This window comes from Phyllobates terribilis, unplaced genomic scaffold (assembly GCF_046119375.1).
Source record: "Phyllobates terribilis strain yellow unplaced genomic scaffold, ASM4611937v1 Scaffold_2__4_contigs__length_985480577, whole genome shotgun sequence".
Lineage (NCBI taxonomy): Eukaryota > Metazoa > Chordata > Amphibia > Anura > Dendrobatidae > Phyllobates > Phyllobates terribilis.
This window is the reverse complement of record NW_027362762.1, coordinates 352,341,571-352,354,130: the sequence shown is the minus strand read 5'-3', so window position 1 is coordinate 352,354,130 and position 12,560 is coordinate 352,341,571.

The following is a 12,560-nucleotide window of genomic DNA, read 5'->3' as shown; positions in this document are numbered from 1 at the left end:
AGTCTGAGGCCCTCGATGTCTCCCTCCCTAAATCCATATAGGATTCCATCCAGTCCAACTTTCCCTTTGCCTGGCCCTCACAGGGTATCAAATACTTAGGAATTCCTATTCATAGAGACCTCTCCCATCTATGTTATCTTAATTTTGGGCCCTTTATTGAACAATTCCATACAGACCACGGTTGGCAAGTTAGAACTGTAAGATTCACTACGTGAACCACTGGTGTTTTGTGGAAAAGCACATGTACACCGCGTTCCAAATTATTATGCAAAAAGTGTTTAGGAGTGATAAGGGAAGAATTTGTTTGTTTGTCAGTTAAACTCATTGATGGTGATGTGTGTCAGGGCTCTTTATATCACTGTAAGCAATTGCAGACACCTGTGCTAATTAGTTTGGCAGGTGTGTCCAATGAAAGGCAAGACTACTTAAGAAGGCTCTCTCACATTATTAAGCAGCCTACATTTTCTGCCAAAATGGGAAAGAAAAAGGATGTGTCGGCTGCTGAGAAGCAACAAATTGTGGAGTGTTTAGGTCAAGGCATGACTACAATCAACATTGTGCGATGATCAGGATGAAGTGTCTTGGCAATCAAGAAGTATGTAGCTGATTCACAGTACACACGTGTGCGTGCTGATAAGGGCAAATTGAGGACTCTTTCCTACAGGCAATTACGTCAGGTTGAAAGAGCAGCGGCAAAAAAGCCTTGTCATAGCAGTTCACATCTAAGCAACAGCTCTGGGAGGGTATTCTGTCCTCATGCAAAACAATTGAAGCAGAAACCATCCAAAACCTGACAAATTCAATGGACGAGAGAGTTCAGAAGCTCATTTCGAACAAGGGGTCCTATGTGAAAATGTAACATCACCTAGAATAAAGTTTTGAGTTGAAAACTGTTTGATTTCAGTTTCTAACAACCTGCTAATGCTTATAATTTCAAAAATGACCATTTTTTTGGTCTTTATTAAAATGAAAAGGTTGATCGAAAAGTTTGGGGGATCTAAGAGTGTGGCAACCCAGTAGTCATGATTACTTCGAATTCTGACAATATGAGGGTCATGCTGCAGGTAGTGCAGCAAGAAGGCACTTATGTGTCTTGCGCATCTCGGAGCCCCAAAATTATTTTCCGGGCTAGATGCAGCTAAAAATTATTTTTAATTTTAAATCTGGTGAAGCTTATTATAGATGGCCTAATAGGATCAGTGCTGCACACTGCTACAAAGCCCAAATTATTTTCCAGTCAAGATACAGATAAACATGATTAGTAATTTGAAAGCTTAAAATGGTTGGTAGGGTGATTTTAACCAATCATCAAGCTTTTACTCTCCCCAGGATGACACAGGGGTAGAAAAGTCATTTCGGATCCATGATTTGTTCATCTTTATGAACGTGAGTCTGTCTACATTATCAGTGGAGAGCCGCGTGCGCTTATCTGTCAGCACACCACCAGCAGCGCTGAACACACGTTCAGACAGAACGCTGGCTGCGGGGCATGACAAGATCTCCAAGGCGTAAGTGGCTAGCTCCGGCCATTTATCCAGATTGGAAGCCCAAAAAGAGCAAGGGTCCAGTGACACAGTCGTGGCTTCAATGTTTACTTGGAGATACTCCTGTACCATCGTCTCTAGGCGTTGACTATGTGTCAGACTTCTTGTCTCCTGTGGCCTTGCAAAGGATGGGCTAAAAAAGTGGTGAAATGATTCCGCAAAATTGATGTTACCAGCAGATACTGTGGTTCTGTTACGGTTTGAGTGCTGAACACTTGACGGTCCCACGGTTGGCAAGTTGGAACTGTGAGATTCACTACGTGCACCACTGGTATTTTGTGGAAAAGCACATGTAAGATTCTGCAACAGTCTCTGCTGATACTCCTGCATGCGTGCATCCCTTTCTATGGCAGGAATAATTTCTGCAAATTTACTTTTGTACCGGGGATCTAACAGTGTGGCAACCCAGTAGTCAGGATTATTTCTAATTCTCACAATTCGAGGGTCATGTTGCAGGTAGTGCAGCAAGAAGGCACTCATGTGTGTTGCGCATCCAGGAGCACCAAGTCCCTGTTGTGTTGGTGGCGAGGTAACAATCATGCTTCCTTCCTCTGTCCTCTCCCCCCAACCTCGCACAACAGAAATGTGATCAAGGTCTCCCTCATCTGATGAGTCTTCCATCAGTTCGTCCTCCACTTCTTCCTGGGCTCCTGCACCTTCCTCACTAGTTTGGCTGCTACCATGCGCCCTGGTAAAATCATCTCCCCCACCCTCACATGCCTGCCGCCCTGGTGCTGCCGACCGTCTGGACCTTGCAGATGTTAGCCCTTCCGCATACAACTCCTCCTCCTCTACTTCCTCCACCTCCTCTGCTGACCTCATCTCTTGGCTGACTGTGGGTTGACAGTAAGTGGGATCTCCGACCTCATCATCATCACCCTGTGCGTTATCACACCCGTCGTCCTCAGAGCCAACCTGTTCCTGCCCTGACAAAAAACTAAAGTTGTCGCTCCAATCAGGTATTTGAGTCTTATCATCGTCTTCCTCATTTTCTCCACCAACAGGAGTTACAGTTTGGGAATGAGGGTCTACATTATGGTCAGAACCTTCTGCGTCTGGTCCTGGATCCGACTCATAAAGATTCTGGGCATCAGTGCAGTTCATTTCCTCGTCTGGATTCACAGAAGCGCTGGAGTCGACCTCTGATTCCCAGGCTATAGTATGAGTAAACAGCTCTGCAGACTCAACCATCTGTTCTACCTCATACTCAGACGAGCAGCTGGAGATTTGGGAGCTGTGAGGAAGCAAGTGCGATTTGGGTGACACCTTTGAGGACTGGAGTATTTGTGATGTTGAAGTTGATGTGGAGGAGAGCCCACTTAAAGGAGCACTTGATATCCGTTGAAGCACCTGCTGTTTTTGTGCCTCATCTGGAATTTGTAGCGATTGGCGTGGCCGTAAGAAAGGGATCTTATCACATTGTCTGCTAAAAGAAGTAGACATTTTAGTTTGGCTGGAAGATGGTCTTTCTTCTGCACCTACCCCACGGACACAACCTTTTTTCTCCTTCCCAACACGCCTATTCCCCTTTCCACCAGCAGCAGGCCTTTTTCCACTCATTTTGGTGGTTAACTAATTCACAACTCTGGAGTTGTTTGCACAAAAAAACAATGGATGGTAACCGAGCAGAGCTGAGTGGCCAAACTGTGGTATTAGGCCAAAACTATTGGCTGGGTTAGATGCAGAAAAAAATTATTTTTAATTTGCAACCTGATGGAGGTCAGTATAGATGGACTAATAGACCAAGTCCCACACACCGCTAGAAGCCCAAATATTTTTTCAGAGCTAGATGCAGAAAATTTTTTTATTCAATTTGCAACCTGATGGAGGTCAGTATAGATGGACTAATAGACCAAGTCCCACACACTGCTAGAAGCCCAAATATTTTTTCAGAGCTAGATGCAGAAAAAAATTATTTTTAATTTGCAACCTGATGGAGGTCAGTATAGATGGACTAATAGACCAAGTCCCACACACTGCTAGAAGCCCAAATATTTTTTCAGAGCTAGATGCAGAAAAAAATTATTTTTAATTTGCAACCTGATGGAGGTCAGTATAGATGGACTAATAGAACAAGTCCCACACGCTGCTAGAAGCCCAAATATTTTTTCAGAGATAAATGAAGAAAAAAATTATTTTTAATTTGCAACCTGATGGAGGTCAGTATAGATGGACTAATAGACCAAGTCCCACACACTGCTAGAAGCCCAAATATTTTTTCAGAGCTAGATGCAGAAAAAAATTATTTTTAATTTGCAACCTGATGGAGGTCAGTATAGATGGACTAATAGACCAAGTCCCACACACCGCTAGAAGCCCAAATATTTTTTCAGAGCTAGATGCAGAAAAAAATTATATTCAATTTGCAACCTGCTGGAGGTCAGTATAGAAGGACTAATAGAACAAGTCCCACACACTGCTAGAAGCCCAAATATTTTTTCAGAGCTAAATGAAGAAAAAAATTATTTTTAATTTGCAACCTGATGGAGGTCAGTATAGATGGACTAATAGACCAAGTCCCACACACTGCTAGAAGCCCAAATATTTTTTCAGAGCTAGATGCAGAAAAAAATTATATTCAGTTTGCAACCTGATGGAGGTCAGTATAGATGGACTAATAGAATGATGCTATGCCCAAAAGATTTTACTTCACTAGGTGCAGTAAAAAAATTGGTATTCTATACACAGGTGGTATATCTTGCAACACAGATAGGCTACTCCACTGACTAACACACTCTGCAATAGGCCAAAAAGGATTAGCTTTGCTAGATTCAGCCAAATGCTGTGAAAAAAACTTGCACAGCACTGGCACAGACCTGCCTGGCAAAAACTGATAGGAACTGATGTAACCTAGTCCTGAAAAGGACTCCAATTACAATTAGTCTTTACTCCCACAATCTATCTATTTAAGAGCACAGACCTGCCTGATAAAAGTCGTAGGAAATGCTGTAACCTAGTCCTTAAAAGGACTGCAATCACAACTATTCCCTACTCCCAAGCTATCTGTATATTTGTGCGAAAATTGGCTTGAAATTAACAAGGTATAGCGCACACAGCAACAGCGGTGCCGTCTAACACGCAGCTGCAGCAGTGAGAAAATGGTGGCGACGGGGAAAATGGCTTGGTCTTATAGGGCAAGGACATGTGACATACACTGCCAATCACACATGCCCTTGCTTGTGTGATAAAAAGCACTTCGCTCCGTGTGTGCGCTGCTGATAGGCTGACAGATTGCACCTCCCCACTGCAAATGCGGGAAAGAGAAAAAAAAATGGAGATCTTCATTGTTCCTGCAGAGATCCATCCCCTGCCCCTCCCCCCGCCCCGCTGTACACTCAAACTGCGTATTAACATTAATTTTCATCATTACTGAGAAAAAATCCAGTTATGATTTTAGTGCACGAACAGTTATCGAACATAACCTCGAACAGCCGAATTTTTCTCAAATTGTTCGTGTTCGCCGACCGGCTCGAACACCGCCCAAAACAGCTCGAATTTGAGATTGGCGAACAGTTCGAGTAGAACAACGCTCATCTCTAGTTAGCACTGAAGCCTTGCAGAGCTGGGATGCTCGGTTCAAATCCCAGCAAGGACAACATCTGCAAGGATTAAGTATGTTCTCCCCATGTTTGCGTGGGTTTCCACCTCAGTAAAAAAGCATCCATAGAGTGTCCGGGAATCTTCCCACACACTTTTCTTAGCAAGGACTGCTTCTTGGCAGGTTGGACGGTCCCAAGAGAGAATCCTCTGCTGTACCCTGGCTTCTACATCAGGAGAATTCATGATAGCGCAATCTTTGCAGCTGCTATGGGGCTCTTGAGCGGGGGAGACAGGTGAACCCTCAGAATCAAATCCTCTGGTGGTCCCAATGTTTTTCAATTTGAAACAGCTTCCCAGTGGGAATTGTATTTCACCACAGCCATATTCTTTAGCTCGGTGAAAGGACTGGCATAGAGGGAAACTGTATCTACTCCAGCTGTCATTTCTCCGTCACCAGGATCCGCCCATTGTCACACATGACCATGCCTGGCTGTATGTTCAGTGGTGAAAGCCACAGATCAGGCTGCTGTGTTGCAGCTTTCAACATCTCAGCAGCGCTAGGCGGTTTGTCACTTAAGCATTAAGCATGTTATCTTCAGCACAACCTGTTGCCGCGTGGCCAAGGCAGTGCTGCAGTACTTTCAGCTTGTGACTGATGTGGTCATTTCAGAGACGGATGACAAGGTGCAGGAGCTGAACAATGTGATTACATTGAGGTTACATTAGCGACTGTTTTTTATAATAAAGAAAGATCCTAATTTTTTATTTATTTTTTTTTTTACGTTATTTGTTAAGACTAGTGTTGAGCGAACATGCTCGACACTGCTCGGTACTCGCCCGAGCATCACGCTACTCGGGATGTTCGGCGAGCACCAAGCATTTCCGGGTTACTCGGGCGGGAGCTCGGGTCTCCGCCCTGCATGTTTGGCGCTCTTTACAGAGCCAATGAACATGCCGGGATTGCCAGCCAGTCACTGTAATGCCGCAGACATGTTGGTTGTGGGCATTACAGTGATTGGCTGGCCGCACAGCGTCACCTCGAGTATTTAAAACCGGGCGCCGCCATCTTGGGCACAGTCGCTCCGGATCATACAGTGTAGGGACAGCGCTGCTGATTTAGGGAGAGATATAAACTGCAAAATAGTTAGTGTAGGGTCTGTAAAGGCTGCCAGATCAAACAAACAGTCTTTCTCAGGACTAATATCCATCCCAGATATAAGACAGGCAGGCTGTATAGGAGACGCAGTGGTTATACCAGCAAACGCTGAATTACAGTCCTGTGTGCTGCTCCTGTTGCTGAAATTGCTGGACTTAGCTCCAGGTCTCAGGGGACAGGAAAAATCCTATTTTTTTCATCTAAATCCTCTTTTTTTTTTCCTCCTTCACACTGTACAAATACCCGTCTTATTAACCTTTTGGTATCCCCCCCCCCCCCCAAAAAAAAAGCGTGTCTCTGATTTTTCAGACACAAATATATCTGTTGAAAATAGTCAGGTGTAGGCTAGAGAAACAGAAGTGTTGTTTTGTACTTCCACGGTTCAAACCTCTGTATTATCCACTTTTGGGCAATTTGTATCTAAAAAAAAAAACAGTTTGAGTATGTCGCTCACTGTTCAGCCGCAAATATATCTTTTGAAAAAAGTCTGGTATACCCCAGTAAACAATAACTGTGGTTTTGCCATCCCACGGTAAAAAATCTCTATTATTCAGGTTTTGGTATATATTCTGTAAAGAAAAACAGTAGTGTCTCCTGACTGTTGTGACACAAAAATATATCTGTTGAAAATGGTCTGGTGTAGGCCAGACAAATCCCAGTGTGGTTTTGCAGTTCCACAGGTCAAATCTCTGTACTTTCCAGTTTTGGTCCTTTGGTATCTAAAAAAACACAGTTTGAGTGTGTCGCTCACTGTTCAGCCGCAAATCTATATATTTAAAAAAGTCTGGTATACCCCAGTAAACAATAACTGTGGTTTTGCCATCCCACGGTAAAAAATCTCTATTATTCATGTTTTGGTATATTTTCCGTAAAGAAAAACAGTAGTGTCTCCTAACTGTTGTGACACAAAAATATATCTGTTGAAAATAGTCTGGTGTAGGCCCGACAACTCCCAGTGTGGTTTTGCAGTTCCACGGGTCAAATCTCTGTACTATCCAGTTTTGGGCTTTTGGTATCTAAAAAAACAAAGTTTGAGTGTGTCGCTCACTGTTCAGCCGCAAATGTATATATTTAAAAAAGTCTGGTATACCCCAGTAAACAATAACTGTGGTTTTGCCATCCCATGGTAAAATATCTCTATCATTCAGGTTTTGGTATATATGCCGTAAAGAAAAACAGTAGTGTCTCCTGACTGTTGTGACACAAAAATATATCTGTTGAAAATAGTCTGGTGTAGGCCCGACAAATCCCAGTGTGGTTTTGCAGTTCCACGGGTCAAATGTCTGTACTATCCAGTTTTGGGCCTTTGGTATCTAAAAAAACACAGTTTGAGTGTGTCGCTCACTGTTCAGCCGCAAATGTATATATTTAAAAAAGTCTGGTACACCCCAGTAAACAATAACTGTGGTTTTGCCATCCCACGGTAAAAAATCTCTATTATTAAGGTTTTGGTATTTTTTACGTATAGAAAAACAGTAATAGTTTCTCCCTGATTGTTCAGAATGTTTAAAAGAGTCGGGTGTAGGCCAGAGAAATAGAACTGTGGTTTTCCTCTTCCACGGTTCTAATCTACTTTTTATTACCATTTTTCCATTTATAGTGCAAGTGTAAGCTATTTTACTTCCTTTACAATGGGCAAGGCGCGTGGCAAGGGATGTGGAAGTGGACGTTCTGGTGATGGTTCGTGCAGAGGACGGGGCCGTGGCCAAGGTGAAAATGTGCCACAACCAACAGCCACATCTTCTCGCTCCCACTTCTTGACCAAATTACTAGGGAAGCACAGAACATCACCAGTATTGAGAAATGATCAGTGTGAACAGGTTATTAATTGGATAGCAGATAATACTTCCAGTTACCTGGGCACCACCACCTCCGGTCTGTCTTCCACACGGTCAACTCTTAGTAGCTGTGAGTCTCGACCGCATACTCCTCCTCACCCTGATCCTCCTTCCTCCCACCATGCCGAGTGTCGTCAAACAGCAATTGATCCCACACTTGGACACTCTGAAGAGCTGTTTACTGATCCATTTCCATATTTGTGCCCCTCGCCTGATACGCTTGAAGTGGTGGAAGAGGAGATCCCATGTAGCGATGCCCAAATATTTGAACAGCCACGGCCACAGGAAGTCGACGCTGGCAATTTGTCACAAGAGGTGGACGATGACAAGACACAATTGCCAGGAAGTGAGGAGGAGCATCGTGGTGCGCAAGTGGAGGAGAAGGAGGTGGTGGATGATCTAGTAACTGACCCAATGTGGAAGGAGGACATGCAGAGTGAGGCCAGCAGCACACAGGGGGAGGGAGGCAGAGTACCCCAACAGGCAGGAAGAAGCAGTGTTGTGGCCGCACCGAGAAGGCGGGTAACCGTTCCCCGTAACACCAACACGAGGGACGTTGCAAGTACAAGCGGTAGGTCTTCCAGAGTCTGGAATTTTTTTAATGACTCTGCTGATAACCCCAAAAAGGCCATATGTTCCACCTGCCATGCCAGCATCAGCAGGGGTGACAAAACTACCAGCCTGACCACCACCAGCATGATCAGGCACATGGCAGCAAAGCACCCGACTTTGTGTGGCGAAACCCAGGGTCCACGACCAGTGTCAGCGGGTGTCACCACTGCTTCTTCCACTGTTGTGCGTGCAATAGAACCCCCCTGTTGTGTGTGCAAGGAAATCCCCTGTCCATACTGAATGTAAAGATGCCCCCTCCTCTCAGTCTTCACTTGTTATGGCAGATTCTCAAGAAACAGCATCAACGTCCACATCCACGTCCCACCGCAGGGTTCAACTGTCCATATCTCAGACCTTTGAACGAAAGCGGAAATTCGCAGCTAACGCCCCACAGGCCACAGTCCTAAATTCGCACATTTCACGACTGCTTGCGTTGGAAATGCTGCCTTTTAGGCTGGTGGAGACGGAATCCTTCCGCAATCTTATGGCGGTGGCCGTCCCTCAGTACTCGGTCCCCAGCCGACACTATTTTGCCCGGTGTGCCATCCCCGCACTACACAAGCACGTGTCCCAAAGCATCTGCTGTGCCCTTAACAACGCAGTTACTTGGAGAGTCTACCTGACAACGGACACGTGGACAAGTGCTTGTGGCCAGGCAGGGAAATCTATCTGACGGCACACTGGGTAAACATAGTGGAAGCCAGGACCCAGTCGGACCTTGGGACGGAACACGTCCTCCCCACCCCGAGGATTGCGGGCCCTATGTCAGTCAGAGTTGCCCCCACAGTGTATAGCTCCTGCGCATCATCCTCCTCCTCCTCCTCATCATGTTCAGCCTCCATCTCAGATATCACCACATTAGTTACAAGCTGGAAGCACTGCAGTACTGCCTCCGCCAAGCGGCAACAGGCTGTGCTGAAACTCATAAGCTTAGGTGATAAACCTCACACTGCTTGTGAGTTGTGGACAGCTGTGAAAGAGCAGGCAGATCTGTGGCTGAGACCGCTGAACCTACATCCCAGCATGGTCGTGTGTGACAATGGCCGTAACCTGGTGGCGACTCTGAGGCGAGGTGAGATCACACACGTACCATGCCTGACTCATGTTCTTAACCTCGTGGCTCAGAAGTTTCTTAAATCGTACCCCGAGTTGCCAGATCTGCTCGTGAAAGTACGCCACCTGTCAGCTTATTTTCGCAAGTCGGCTACAGCTTCCGCCGCCCTTGCAGTGTTGCAGCAGCGTTTGCAGCTTCCGGCACACCGACTGGTGTGTGATGTCCCCACACGTTGGAATTGTACCCTCCACATGTTGCAAAGGATTTGTGAGCAGAAGAGAGCTGTTGTGGAGTGCCAGATATAACAAGGCCGTCGATATTCAGGTCAGACTCCACACTAGTGTTGAGCCACCCCCGTAGTATTCGAGTTCGGTTCGGTTCGTCGAACACCCGTGTGTTCGCCGAACTGTTCGTCGAACTGTTCGTCGAACACCTTCGAACACCATTAAAACCAATGGCAGGCAAACAAAAACACATAGAAACACATAGAAAACACCTTCAAAGGTGTCCAAAAGCTGACAAACTGCTCAGAAGACACAACTAACACATGGAAAAGTGACAAGTACATATAGTCATGCGAAAAGAAAAGAGGTGGAGGAGTAAAAGGAGGGGGAGACACAGATATAGGCATGTCATGCCCTTCTAAAATTCAAAAAGTGAGAAGCCGACACGGCCAGTCCGCTCCTGCCCGTGCCACCTCCGTGTCGCCGGGTTTGTGCCAGAGCCGCGGTGAACCCTGACGGCCAGCCCCCCTCTCCCAATACTGGTGCCTGTCCGCTGGTGGGTCGAGCGAGCCCCCCTGTGGTGGAGGCAGCTCTAAGCTTTTTAATTTAAATTGTCTCTCTAATTTGAATGAATACACTTTAAATCCATTTACAAGGATCTATTGGAGGGCAAGTCTCATGCCAGCAGCCGCGGTAATTCCAGCTCCAGTAGCGTCCACTAAAGCTGCTGCAGTTAAAAAGCTTTTATAAGCATCGAGCTCGGCTGTCCACCGCAAGGCATCCTACTGCCAGTCCCAGCCCCTATGCCTTGGGGTGCCTCCTGATGCTCTTCACTAAGTATCCCATGGTCCCGAAGCATTTCCTTTGAAAAAATTAAGTGTCTAAACTACAGGTGGTGCAGCTTGCTTAACAGCCGGGATAATCCGCTCACTAGCAGACACTGCTACTAGGCACAAAGTATTTCCTGGGCTAGATGCAGTTAAAAATTTGTAATTAGATACTCTCGTTGGATGCTGAGAAAGCATTCCATAGAGTCTCCTGGCACGCCATATATGATTCTCTTAAAAAGCTTGGGGTAGGGGTCTAGGGGACCCTTTTATAGCCAAAATCACGGCCCTGTATCGCAGTACGTCACCTAGGCTGAAGATAAATGGAACTGTAGCACCCTGAGGGCTCGGTTGCTACAGACGTATTGCACCTCACCCAGAGGTGTGATATCTCACTCTCAGGTAAGGATGGAGTGTGGATCAGGACCCGACACCTGCATGCATTACACCACATTGCCGTGGGGCAGGGCGACCAATATGCCCCTGAGATGGGCACGACAGTCCCTGTCCCTGGCTGGAGTGGGGGGAGGGAACACTGAGGAAGGGGAACCCTGTAGTGCAGGAGCAGGGAGGAAGCAGTTCCTGGGTGCATTGAGAAGGGAGTATAAAAGGTGGGCACCATCTTAGTTCAGTGCAGAGAAGTCTGAGCAGAAGTGGCAGGGAGCAGGGGCTCTGCATGAGCTCTGCTCCGGAGGCGGGCCTAGTAACAGAGGCCCAGGCCTGGAAGAGGGAGAAGGAAGGAAGAGGAGCGGAGAAGGCTCCAGGAACGAGGAATGAAGGGATCCCAGGGGTGCGGACGGGCGAGTCGCCACCGCACGCCCGAATCCACCTGCGTGGAGGGGTCAGGCCAAAGGGGGAGACCGGTCCCCGAACTAGTGGAGGCAGGAAACGACCCTCAGCTAGAAACCGGAGGCTCTGACATTTTATGTGGCGCAGCCCCTCGCTACACCCGCTAGGAAGGCACCACATAGGGTCAGGGAAACTGGCGCCAAATTTACCAAGAGGAGGCCCGAGGCAGCCGGACAGAAGTGTTGGTAAGAAAGGCCAGACAAAGGACACACAAAGGGGGTCCTGTGAAGTGCTCCAAAGTTATCTGGGAGTTGTCTGAGCCCCTCACCTGGTGAGCACAGTACGACGTGGGCAGCCGTTACCTGCAGACGTGGTCTGGATAATAAGAACTGTGAGTAAAGGCCCTGAACTGCATCACTGACTCCGTGTCGTTACTGCTGCTGCCCTGCACCATCACCCCCATCCTCCGCATACACTGCCCTGAGGCTATACTCCTCCCGTGGGGAGTTATGCTACGCTCTGCTGCACCCACAACACCATCCTCAGTGGTCTGCCCTGTAGCGGCGGTTCACTCTGACCGCAATCCACGGGTGGCGTAGTCGGACATTTAAACATGAAAACCACATAAATAGTTCCGCCACTAGTTTGACCGCCCTGAGCCACGGAACTGGGTCGCCGCCACGAAGACTACAACCACCAGCATCCACCAAAAAGGGTCCGGCTCCGGGTGTCCCAAGGCCCAGGGGGTGCGTCAGAACATTTTCATCACCTTTCACAATCACCAATGGGACAAGGCAGTGATGTCCTCTGTCCCCTCTCTTATACATCCTAGTGACGGAGCACCTGCTCTCATCAATTCGCCATAACCCCAATATTAGGTGGATTGAGGTGGGAGGCACCGAGTACAAGTGCTCTCTATTTGCTGATGATGTCCTAGTATATATCACTCAATCACATATATCCATCCATGCTGTTA